Below are 12,704 nucleotides of genomic sequence, written 5' to 3' on the forward strand. Positions count from 1 at the left end.
CCTTCAGGTGGACGGAGAAGGCATTGACGTTCACTCATGGTTTAGGAGAACACATTTCCTGCTAGTCAGGCATGGTTTGTGTGCGTTTGGTCTCCATCAAGCAGCCATGAATCATTCATGAGATGGTTTATAAAATAATAATGCCGATTCTATTACCTAAGGGGGAGTGAATACTGACTGGGACAGGTTGGTAAATATGCGAATATTGCCTTTCTGTGGGTGTACAGCAAATGTGCGCAGAACAGAAGTTATTATGTGGATTAATAGGAAATTGACTGCATCCAGAAGGCATGTGCATTAGCCTAGCCAAAAAACCCAGTGCCAAACCATGACATTTCTCCTAAAAAATGCAATAATATTCAAAATAATCCCATACAGTCAAGAATAACTGTGGTTGTAACTGCACTAATTAAGCATAAATTAATAAAAATCCAACCTACGCTTCCAGACATTTGAGTTTGGGTCTGAGTACAGTTACACTGAATTACAATGCTTAAGATATGGCAATTGCAACCCTTGCAGCACTGAATGCAGAAGGGAAATAGCTCACTTGTGCCTTGTCTTTTTAAGGCGGTCTCTGCTAAGGGCGGCTGGAGAATCACAGAAAGCCAACGCATATGGGACCGGTGGGATCTACCTTAAATTCCAGGTGTTAACGGGAGGTCACCTCACTGGAAGCCAGAGCATCAGGCTGTGGTGCCCAGGAGCCTGCCAAGTGTTTTATCCATTACTCGCGAGTGCTGTGGGCACGAGCGTGCCACGCACAGAACGTGCCGGAACTCGGAGCACACGTCACGTGCATCACGGGGCAACCAGTTATGGCTGCTTTCTAGTGTTCCATCAGGATATTATGACTATTAACACGACTGGCTGTTTCCCTTAATTGCTTTCATAATGTGCCCACACAGCTCTGCACTTAACACGGAGCAGCAAGCTTATTCCACGTCTGCCACCGTCGTGCGCATTTATTTCGATCTCGACACCCAAGTTTCCGGTTCAACACCCAAGAACAGCGCCACCTGCTGGCCAGGCTACGTGTACACCTTGCACCTCATAAAGACTGAGCACTGATGGCCGCTGCGGCTAAGAGAGGAGCAGCACTGAGCCTGGAGATGTATCTTTAAGTTCAAGCCCACCTCCCAAGCAAGACGAAGTATCAGAAATGTAGCCAGAGTAAATGTGAAGGTCAGATTGGAAAGTAGAGTTTCAACAAACACTTCAGGCTACGTTGGAGTAAAGTGGGCTTCATGGAGGACACAACGACACAAAATATATTTAGCAAAGACAAGTTCGCAGGCACCGTGGTGATTTACATTATTTATATTCTGCTGGTAACATTCTCTGTTCCCGCGGTTACCCCCCCCCCCCCCCCCCCCCGCAGCCTTTCATCTGTAGCGTCTTTGATGTACGATGCGAGTTAAGACACACCAACATGATAATTAAATGTTTAACAGCTCGCTTGACAGTTCGCTCGTGTGTGTGTGTGTGTGTGTGTGTGTGTTGTGAGGCGATTTTAAGATGGGGGCGGGGAGTCCTGGGGTTGGATATGCACCGACTCTACGAGGGCGAATAAAACGAAATACAACAAACTGCAAAGAAAGCGAATAGGAATCAGAATCAGAATGAGAGGCATCGTGACAATAGACAAGTAGCAATTAGGGCCCTAATGCAGACAGAATAAACAGCACAGAGACGCGATTCCGAGGCGGTTGTGCACATTGTCACCGACCACAAAGGTGACTCTATCTACTGCATTTTCCTTCCTCTCCCCCATAAGCACCACCACTGTATATGCTGGGAAGGGACAAACTTTGAATAAGAGGAGGCCTTTCTGTGCTCTACACAAGTCATGACTTAGGAATTCCCCCTCCCCAAAAAAAAAAGACGCATACAGTATCAGCGGCAAAAAGCTGTAAACATGAGTTTTGATTTTCCATTGTCAAAGTGTTCTGCTCTGTCTTCCGACGAGGGCGATTCAAAGATGGAGAAGTCGCCACTGGGTGTTTAATTCTGCTGTGCCACAAAGATAATGCTGCCCGTCTCCAGTAGTTAGAGGAAATCCTTCCCCTGTAAGATCTCTGGGTGGTGGTGGGGGGGTGGGGGGGGGCTGCTCTGGGCCTGTGAGTCAGAGCACCACTCGAGAGCATGCGTCACCCATTGGGGAGGGCCGATTTGTGGATTTGGTTTGGGTGACTGATGTCATCATTTAGGAAAAGTTAAACCACCCCCCCCCCCTCAGATTACAAAGCCTTACATGTCCATGAGAGGAGTGGGTCTCAGAACCACCATCTTTACAGTGACCGGGCCCAGTTCTCATCTAAATGTGGAGGGGTGCCCGACCTTGTTAAAAACAGCGGCTACAGGGTGAGGTGAACTTCTTTCACTTACCCCTCCTGTCAGCTTAATTGGTTTCTCCTCTGGAAACAAAAATCTAATGTATAATTATTCCGGGTCTTGGCTGCTTTAAGAACTAGATTAGTCACCAAAGCCTAATGGGTGGTGCATCGTGGGATTGATTGCCACATCTTTGGTCCCTGAATTCTACTGCACAAAGCGCCCGTTTTCTGGGAAACGTGCAACAAAGAGACATGCCTGATGGATTCCACCACGGCTCTTCCAGGCCTTACTGATCCATGTGTGTGTAAACATGTGGATATAGTGCTGTTACGACTGAATGATTCAATTTCATGCTCCGCAATATAGGATGTATTGCATCTAAGATGGCTGTTTTATTCATAGTTGATGATTTTTATTCATAGTTGATGATTTCTGATGATTATTATCTCTTAGTTAGTTTGATTTAAATACAGGGTGGTCAAGAGGCCATGGAAAGAGTTCGAGGTGACAGCTGTGTGCTCTTCCAGAAGGTCAACGTGTTTCCTAGAAGTTGGATTTGATTGCGGTAATCTGGAAATGCTTTCGTGAAAAGCAGAACATTATCTTCCGAATCTGCTGGAGGAGTTGTCTTCAGCCAACAATGACAAACTGGTCGTTCCCCCATTAAAGTACTGTAAGAGGAGTGAGAGAGAGGGGTAAGGAGCGCACACTGATGCAGCGCGTTGCCACACCCACCACACGACGAACCAGCTCAGGGACGAGAACCTGAGAGCAGCCATGTGGCAGGTGACACCTCAGCACCACACTAGTCCGAATGGACCAGCGTGACTTTTTTTTATCCAGGTGGCTGGAGTGTCAATCCCGCCACTAATCCTCACATTTCCCTGTAACTTCGACGACCTCCTTATAGGGCTGGATGTAGAGTAACGTCAAGATTAAGGGCCTTGCTCTAGAGCCCAATGGGGTAGTATCACTCCAGGCATTCAAACCAGCAACCTTCTGATTTCCGGCACAGATCCCTCAGGCTTTCTTTCTTTCTGTCTTCCCATTTTCTCTCTTCCATCTATAATTCTATATGAACAATGTAGTAATGTATCACAACTCACCTGTGTACAGTGCCGTAAGGTTATTCTGTTTTGAAAGGCGCTATAGCAAAATAATTCAAATTGAACTGACTGATCCCTTGGCGTTGGATCCCTGCCTTGTGCCCCTGGTGGGCCCACTGCGTGCCTTTTGGATATAAAAAAGAGCATTTTTCCTTTAACCCGGACCAATTAAAAACAAAATATGCAGAATGCCTTTCATCTCCTGTAGGTGGCGCTTCATGGAACGGACGTCAAACAGACTGGGGGCGCGGGGGCTTGGATCTGTTTCAACTTCCTTTCCAGGGTCCATTTATGAACTTTCATCTTCGCAAGTGGATTCTGTAATGAAGCTAGAATTAAAGAGGCCGACGGGGGCAGATTGAGTCTCCGGGTCACCACCCTGTCCAGAATTTCAACAATTCAGTTTTTTTTCCCCCCACTCCTCTGACATTCTACCTCTAATATAAAAGTCACAAAATAACCAGTGCAGAACATGAGCCTGTATTACCTTCTGTTATTACAGCTGCACTGAGAGGCAGAGAGATGAGGTAACAAGCCCCCCGACTGACTTACGGATCCTTTATGATAGCTTTCTGTTATTTTGGCATAAAAAGGCTACATTTAACCTATTTATCTGTCGCTTTTATCCAGTGACATACAGCAGTACCGCTACAACATGCACCCCCTGGGATTCAAACCCACAACCTTCGTGTTGGCAGCAGAAGGCTTGACTTGCTGCGCTACAGGATCCCAACCCCTACATACTGGTTTCGTTTCCCCACTTCCCCTGTGCTGACTGACAGTCACGCCCCCCACTTTCTTCCCACCCCACCCACCCGTTAAATCCCACCCCACCCACCCGTTAAATCCCATCCCCTCCCCAATTAAGTCTGATTCCTCTCATGCTCAGCCAAAGTCCTTTAAAATAAAACAAAAACACACTTCTCAGTTTAGAGAGGACATCTTGCAAAGTAGGTTTTCTTTTCCCCCCCACAAGAAACCAAACAGTCATTATAAAAGCCGACGACAGACTCAGCAGTGGTTTATGCTCATAGAACCTAAAGCAAGTCTGCGTGAAAACAAAGGAGGTTTGACTAGATCACATCTCCCGGCTGAGAGCCTACCAGCAGTACCTCAGTATAACGATGAGAAAATGCTGTTTGTGCCTCTGTGTGGGAGGAGTCGCTCCACGGCGTCGTGTAGGTGCATCTCTGCGTGTGTTAACCCCGCATACTCCTGCAGGGATACAGACAATAACAGTAATGCAATTTTTTTTTTTTTAGGTTTTATTACACAAAGCCTACACCATCATGTTTTTCTCACAATGATACTCGTTAGATTTAACTCTGGTGGGGGGGGGGGGCACAAAAAATACCAATAGTAGCTTTCAAAAAGCACAAAAAAATAAGGTTTTATGTGAGGTGTCACATGGGAGAGGGTCTCACTCAGCAGCCAATCAGAGGCAGCGAACAGCGCTGAGCCACGCTAACTGCCAGGAAGCTGACTCTCGGCCCTCTGAATGCCGGCTCCTGCTGCTGATTGGTTGTTCCTGATTGGTACAAAGTCCAGGTCGGCACGTAGCTTTTATCTTCCGGTAATCTCCCCCGAGCGTGCAAGCTGATCGCCCTGGGGGCTGCTGGAAGGAAACAAGACGCGTCCCCTCTTGGGGGGGGGGAAGCACAAGCCAGATACGTGACGGGATGCGATGCGACCCTTCCGAATTCAGCCCTATTTTTAACCCCCCAAAATCAAACTGTAAACACAGAGGGATCGCCCTCCCCTTTAAGAAAAGTAGGGGATGCTTCCCTCTACCCGGCCATGGATTTGACCCTCGGTGTAAAATCAGCCCAGCATCCATCTCTCACAAGAGACGGCTTCACGAAATGCTTACATGCTGAACTGAAGGCAGGGGATGTAAAACCTGTGTAATCCCTCCGGATAAATTCCAACTGGTGAAGCAGGGCTTCCCCGCTATGGCAAACTGACGGACAGGGACTCGCGCCCCCTCCCAACGTGGAAGCTCTCTGCCGGCGATATGGGGGCTGCAGGATTTCTTGCCCGAGCTCCCGGACCTCAGCGTTCTCCACAAGTCCGCACAGGAACGCCCAAGGCCAGCGGCTCTGGACTCCTGTGATCGGCGCTGCCCGGTTCCATGGCGAGATTTTAGCAGCACTGTCGTGCAACATAATGATTTCAACAAGTAGCCAGCTAAATTAGCCTCCTGGGAATAAATGCAGAAGCAACAGTCGCTACGGGAAGTAGCATGTACCGCAATGCACCACAGTAGCATGTACCGCAATGCACCACAGTAGCATGTACCGCAATGCACCACAGTAGCATGTACCGCAATGCACCACAGTAGCATGTACCGTAATGCACCACAGTAGCATGTACCGCAATGCACCACAGTAGCATGTACCGCAATGCACCACAGTAGCATGTACCGCAATGCACCACAGTAGCATGTACCGCAATGCACCACAGCAGCATGTACCGCAATGCACCACAGTAGCATGTACCGCAATGCACCACAGCAAGGTGACGCGATGCTTCGGCATAATGCTTCAGGCTTGCTAACCTGCAATGTGAGATTGTTTGAGTTCTAAGCCCCAATAACATTTCTGTTGTCCGTCAGAAAATGTATGTAGCGCCGGTGCAGACAAGCTGAACAGGAGGCGCAAGAATACAGTCAAATTACAGTCAGCTTTCACTTGCCTTAATCCACATGTGTAATGCTTTATTCTGTGTCACCTCAGCTAATGCTAGCCCAGGCTCCAGTGAACTGGGAAATCAAGTTTCAGTCTACAAAAAACAAAGAAAACAAGCTGTGTCAAATAACCAATTGATCTTTATATTTAAATGCACCCAAAATCTTAAGGGATGCTAGCAAATATGTTTGCTTGAGTATATACTGGACTAATCAGGCTACTTGGTATCTCTGAATTGCCTGCAGTGTACGATTGTGTGTCAATGTGTGCGGGTGCCCTCTATTGGACCGGTATCCCATCCAGGGTGAACCCCTCCTAATGACCTGTGATGCCTTGGATGGGCTCCAGACCCCTCCAGCCACAATGCTCAGGATAAGTGCCACTTACAGACCTAACTATTGTATTTCTTTAGAAAACTGAACATCTCCATTTCCATAAGCACTGCACCCCCTACTGGTCATTGTGTGAAAATCATGTGCATGGCAGACAACTCAATTTCTTATGCGGTATAAAACAATGAAAAAACAAAAATCAACACAGTCTAGATTCTGCCAAACCCATCAGCCGTCAGTTTCATCTGAGCCGTGTCATGACGAACGAACATCACACGGCAACAGACTCTAACTGGACACGATGGGATGGCTTGACTCTATCACTTTCGCCAATTGGCTGACTTGCTGAGATGTGAGACCACCCCCCCCCCTCCCCCCCCCAAGTCGCAGACGTGTTTCAAGCTGTGTTTTTGGTTTTTGTGAGTGCGGCTAATTAATCTGGGACTATCCTGAGCAGGACGATGAATAAAAACATTCAAGAATAGGTGATCTTCTCCATTGTCTGTCGGTGACTGGCCCCTCTATTATGATAATCATGTAGCGGGGTAAAAACAGACTGTTCCCAGCCCTCATTTCCTGGGCGTCATGGTTACGCCCCCGTTAGGACCTCACTCCCTTTGATGATGTGGAAATGGGCATGAACCTTCTCGAAAAGCGTGGTAGGCATGCTGGCGGGGGTCACTGCTGTGCTTATCGGGGGACTGCAAAATAGCTTTTAGCCTGACGAGAGCCAATGAGCAAAATAGACGCACCGGGGGGGTTAACAAGAACGCCGCGAACGGGCGAAGAAGGGCTCTCGAAATGAAAAACCGCAGCAGCGGGTCAGGCTGGAAAACCCGGCCTGGAGTGGCCCTCCAGATCGGAACCGGCGGACGGCTTCGGTAGCAACCTGCAAACACATTAACCGCGAGGGTCGCCTTAAATCGCGGCCCCCAGTGGGATGGAAGGTGCCGCCAAAGATTGCGAGTTCACTGTCTTGCTTACTAATCGAACTGCCGAGTCAATAGCGAGGGCTCCGTCTCACCCGGACGGACGAATCCAGCGCCAGTCTGTCAGCATCACCCAGACAATTCCTTGAGACATCCTGAAGCCTTCTGGAGAGGCCGGCTCACAGAGATCTTTCATTAAGAATAAATAAGACAAAGGTGAAAGACTCACTAAGCTATTATTTAAAAAGTCAAGCGCATCAGATAAACCCCATTACCCAGTTGCGCTTCAAGAGTCCCTCTCGTGACGCTCACAGGATATGACCTCGATGGGTGATGTTATCGCGCCTTAATCCCCCTCTTCTCTTCATTCTCCTCTTTCTTGGCTTTGCATGTTACCCCAAACAAACTACATCAACCTTTATTCACAATCAAAATGAAAACAAGTTTAAGCAAAAGTGAAAAAAAAACATGAAGCATTACTTCATCCCCTGAGATTATAACGACAACAGAACCAATCAGGACATGCCTTCTACTTCCTCTTATCAGACTTCCTGTCATCAAAGCTCAATTTTGGCATAAAACCGTAAATAAAACTCCGTGGGTACTTTATTACCCTCTCAACATACCGGCTTTTATCAATATTTCTGTTCTTTTATGAAGGCTGAAAACATCGCACTCAGCTGCACTTGGAGTGATTCATGTTTATTGGCCGTTTTTTTGCTGCGTTTCCCCAAGCGATTCCCGGCTGGGTAACGTTTTTTCCAGGCCCAACGAACCCACCCATTACTGCAGAGACGGGATTCGAGACTAAATATAAATTAGCTTGTCAATAAGGCAGCCCCCCTCCCCTCCAGATCCTCCCAGGCAAAACATCCACACGCGTGTTCAGCAGGTTCACCCCCGACGGCGCCCGTCCTTCTCCCCTGCTCTCGAACACAAAGACTGCATACTATTTCAGAGATCTGACCAATTTACCAGTACAGCCCACACAGCACAGGAACACTCTGACTCAACCCTAAAACCAGGCCAAGGGCCCAAAGATCCACCGTCTCAAAAAATTATTTTAAATACTTAATTCTTTTCGACTGCACCTTGTAAATAAAGGACACAATAACAAGACGAAAGCTGAACAGACCACATGGGCGGCAAACCAAACAAAATGTATTCAGTTTTTTAAATCAGATTGCTTTTGTTTTTTTGTGCAAGGGGATCCTGTGATTTGTTATTCAAATTCAACCTTTTCATTACCGGTACAATTCACGCGCATTCAGATGATTCTTTAGCTATCTGATTGTGCTGGGAACGTGGCCCACAACTCATGACTGCCTGAAAACCAGTAACATGTCATGCGAAATGTCTGATGCCTTAATAACATATAATACACATAATAACTGGCTCTAATAAATGCATTTTCCTCAAGAGTTGAAGCCTTCACTGTCCTGAAAGACGAGGTAAAGGGAAATCGTATGAATGCTGCAGGAATATCATCATCTCACACAGTGCAGACTGATTTATTCGCCCCGACGTCAGATGGAGCGACTGCTTATTAAATCGTCTCTCAAAGCAAACAGACGAAACCATTACTGAGTCAGGTGATTGGGGAAGATTTCCGTTTGCCAGTCGGTGAAACAAAACAGAAGCGCATCCATACAAGAGACCGGAGCCGTGGATTTTAAATCTGACCAATGACGAGACGGCAGAAAGTACGTTGGGCTGTAGAGGCGGAAAAACACGTGGGTTTACATGGCAATTAAAACAACCAATAGGGGCTTAGAAACTGAACCCCCCCCCCCAAATTAGCTTCCATTAATCCCAGTTGGTATGACTAACACTATATGCAAGTCAAACTATTACCTAAAAAAGACATTTGTGCCCCTAATCTAATTGAAAGTAACGTCGATCTTGTATTGAGTGAATTCCTGTCCTTGTCCTCCACAGGGCACTGCCATCAGAACAGGGCACTGCCATCAGAACAGGGCACTGCTATCAGAACAGGGCACTGCCATCAGACTGTAAGGTAAAAACAGGGCACTGCCATCAGAACAGGGCACTGCCATCAGAACAGGGCACTGCTATCAGAACAGGGCACTGCCATCAGACTGTAAGGTAAAAACAGGGCACTGCCATCAGACTGTAAGGTAAAAACAGGGCACTGCCATCAGACTGTAAGGTAAAAACAGGGCACTGCCATCAGACTGTAAGGTAAAAACAGGGCACTGCCATCAGAACAGGGCACTGCCATCAGACTGTAAGGTAAAAACAGGGCACTGCCATCAGACTGTAAGGTAAAAACAGGGCACTGCCATCAGAACAGGGCACTGCCATCAGACTGTAAGGTAAAAACAGGGCACTGCCATCAGACTGTAAGGTAAAAACAGGGCACTGCCTTCAGACTGTAAGGTAAAAACAGGGCACTGCCATCAGAACAGGGCACTGTCATCAGACTGTAAGGTAAAAACAGGGCACTGCCATCAGACTGTAAGGTAAAAACAGGGCACTGCCTTCAGAACAGGGCACTGCCATCAGACTGTAAGGTAAAAACAGGGCACTGCCATCAGACTGTAAGGTAAAAACAGGGCACTGCCATCAGAACAGGGCACTGCCATCAGACTGTAAGGTAAAAACAGGGCACTGCCATCAGACTGTAAGGTAAAAACAGGGCACTGCCATCAGAACAGGGCACTGCCATCAGAACAGGGCACTGCTATCAGAACAGGGCACTGCCATCAGACTGTAAGGTAAAAACAGGGCACTGCCATCAGAACAGGGCACTGCCATCAGAACAGGGCACTGCCATCAGAACAGGGCACTGCTATCAGAACAGGGCACTGCCATCAGACTGTAAGGTAAAAACAGGGCACTGCCATCAGAACAGGGCACTGCCATCAGAACAGGGCACTGCCATCAGACTGTAAGGTAAAAACAGGGCACTGCCATCAGACTGTAAGGTAAAAACAGGGCACTGCCATCAGAACAGGGCACTGCCATCAGAACAGGGCACTGCCATCAGAACAGGGCACTGCCATCAGAACAGGGCACTGCCATCAGAACAGGGCACTGCCATCAGACTGTAAAAGGATGAAACTGATCCATTTTGAAACCTTATCCAGTGTTTAAATGGTGAACACTCACACATATATAAATGCTGCAATATATCAGCTGGATTTTCACGTAATTCTGTAAAATGAAATGAAATGTCTGCTCCAGGTTTTCCAGTTTACCGTCACATGACAAAAATATACGGTTAATCAAACTGGCACTTCTAAACCACTCATACTGGTTGTGTGTGTGTGAGCACATGCCCTGTGATGGACAGGCATCATGTCCAGGGTGTCCCCCTGCCCTGTGCCCTGTGATGGACTGGCATCCCGTCCAGGGTGTCCCTGCCCTGTGCCCTGTGATGGACTGGCATCCCGTCCAGAGTGTCCCTGCCCTGTGCCCTGTGATGGACTGGCATCCCGTCCAGGGTGTCCCTGCCCTGTGTCCTGTGATGGACTGGCATCCCGTCCAGGGTGTCCCTGCCCTGTGCCCTGTGATGGACTGGCATCCCATTCAGGGTGTCCCCTGCCCTGTGCCCTGTGATGGACTGGCATCCCATTCAGGGTGTCCCCTGCCCTGTGCCCTGTGATGGACTGGCATCCCGTCCAGAGTGTCCCTGCCCTGTGCCCTGTGATGGACTGGCATCCCGTCCAGGGTGTCCCCTGCCCTGTGCCCTGGGATAAGCTTCAGGCTCACTGTATACCAGATAAGCGGTTATAAAAGGAAGATATATGGATGGGTGGACAGATAAACAGACAAATGCGAAGAATCAATCCGGTTCCTCCCTTTCAAACATTATTTTTGGCCAGCCTGTATGTTTGGTTATGTCCCCCATGTGGTGGGGGCTGTCCTGGAGGAGTTAGCAGGACTCAGCCTGTCCACACTTTTTATCGTCGACATGAGAGCTGTCTGGCTAGGTGTCGGGGGGGGGGGGGGGGCACTCAGTGGGCCCGGTTGGCGGTTGCGGCCCAAATCAACAGAACACAGGCAGCCTGATAAAAGCACTTAGGACAATAAATGCTGTTGAGGGCCTCTAGAGTCCCCCCCCCAGCCTGCCTCTGGGGCTTCTGGGGCATACGTGCGTGTCAGCATGACAATAGAAAAAATTTTCGAAAAATCGCCGCCTGCCCCCCGAACACCCCCCCCCCTCCCGCCTGAGGCAGGATGAATCACGGGCAGAGTGATGGAAGGGGCGGAGCCCAGGAAGCCGTGCGGCTGGGTGATGCTCACAGGCTGTGACACCGACGCAGATCAGTTACGTAAAAGCCCCCCCCCCCCCCGCTGAGGAGCCGGGGAGGACCTGTCATTCCCTCTGCACTGTGGACAGGGCTGCATTACATGCCAACACTTCAGCTGTCATTTAACGCGTGGGGCGATTAGCATGGCGGTTTAATGACTGTACACGACGACACCAAGCACAGATAGGCTGACACTGAGGAACCATGGACGACGGTTCAGGATTTTATGGTCCAGTGTATGTGGGCTGCCCCCAATGAAGGAAATTCAAAAATATCTGGGACAGTGATGGGTCAGCCCGTGATCGAAAGGTCGACGGTTCAGATCATGTGACTGGCTGAGTGGCATCACTGTTGTGCCCTTGAGTCGAAGCCCTTAACCTCAGCCACTCCAGGGACTCAGGGACTGAGGCCCAACTGCCACCGGCACGACTCGTTGCACACGGAACGTCATTAGATGCTAACCTGACTGACACGGATACCTGTGGCTGTCTCTCATCGAGTTGGCCGCATCTGTAAAGGTCAAATGACGACTTATTTCCTTCGGTCTGTTCAATACTCCAGATTTTCTAGCAACTCACGCGAAACAGTGGATTTATTTAGCAAACACTTTTCTTTGGAGTGACGTGCATTTCCATCTTTTTCAGAAAATAGGGTCAGACCGTCCCTGGAGGTTAAGGGTGTCACTCAAGGGCCCAACAGAAAAACCACTCAGCAAAACATGGGATTGGAACCAACAACCTATAGATTTCAAGCATAGTGCCTTAACCCTGAGCCACATACCACCTCCCATTCCCAAGCAGAAGTTATTTATATATCATTTACTTTAGTGCATAAGGACAGAGATCATAAACTACAAGGCATACCTCAATCGTGCTTTTTTTTCGGTATTCTGGTACTTTCTGCACATATTTTGTACTTCCTTCTGTCTGTTGACTTACATTACAAATGCTCACACTGCAGTTTTAGACGTTTAAAGTGAAACTTTGTTTCGAATCGGCACCCGCAGCTGACTTTCAACATGAGTGATGGGACATTG

General features: G+C 48.4%; 1 long non-coding RNA gene across 5 annotated transcripts in view; it reads right to left on the reverse strand.

The window, feature by feature from the left end:
- Nucleotides 1-2,700: 2,700 nt before the first annotated feature.
- Nucleotides 2,701-12,704, reverse strand: part of LOC111855984 (uncharacterized) — a 61,424-nt gene continuing 51,420 nt past the window's right edge. For 4 of the 5 annotated variants that reach the window (XR_002841010.2, XR_011984746.1, XR_002841011.1 and 1 more), the window contains exons 3-4: nt 4,556-4,658; nt 2,701-3,772 (exon numbers count right to left, since the gene is read on the reverse strand). This is a non-coding gene — a long non-coding RNA (uncharacterized lncRNA). The remainder of the gene's footprint in view (nt 3,773-4,555; nt 4,659-12,704) is intronic. The other variant, XR_011984747.1, reaches the window with a different exon arrangement.

This window comes from Paramormyrops kingsleyae, chromosome 22 (assembly GCF_048594095.1).
Source record: "Paramormyrops kingsleyae isolate MSU_618 chromosome 22, PKINGS_0.4, whole genome shotgun sequence".
Lineage (NCBI taxonomy): Eukaryota > Metazoa > Chordata > Actinopteri > Osteoglossiformes > Mormyridae > Paramormyrops > Paramormyrops kingsleyae.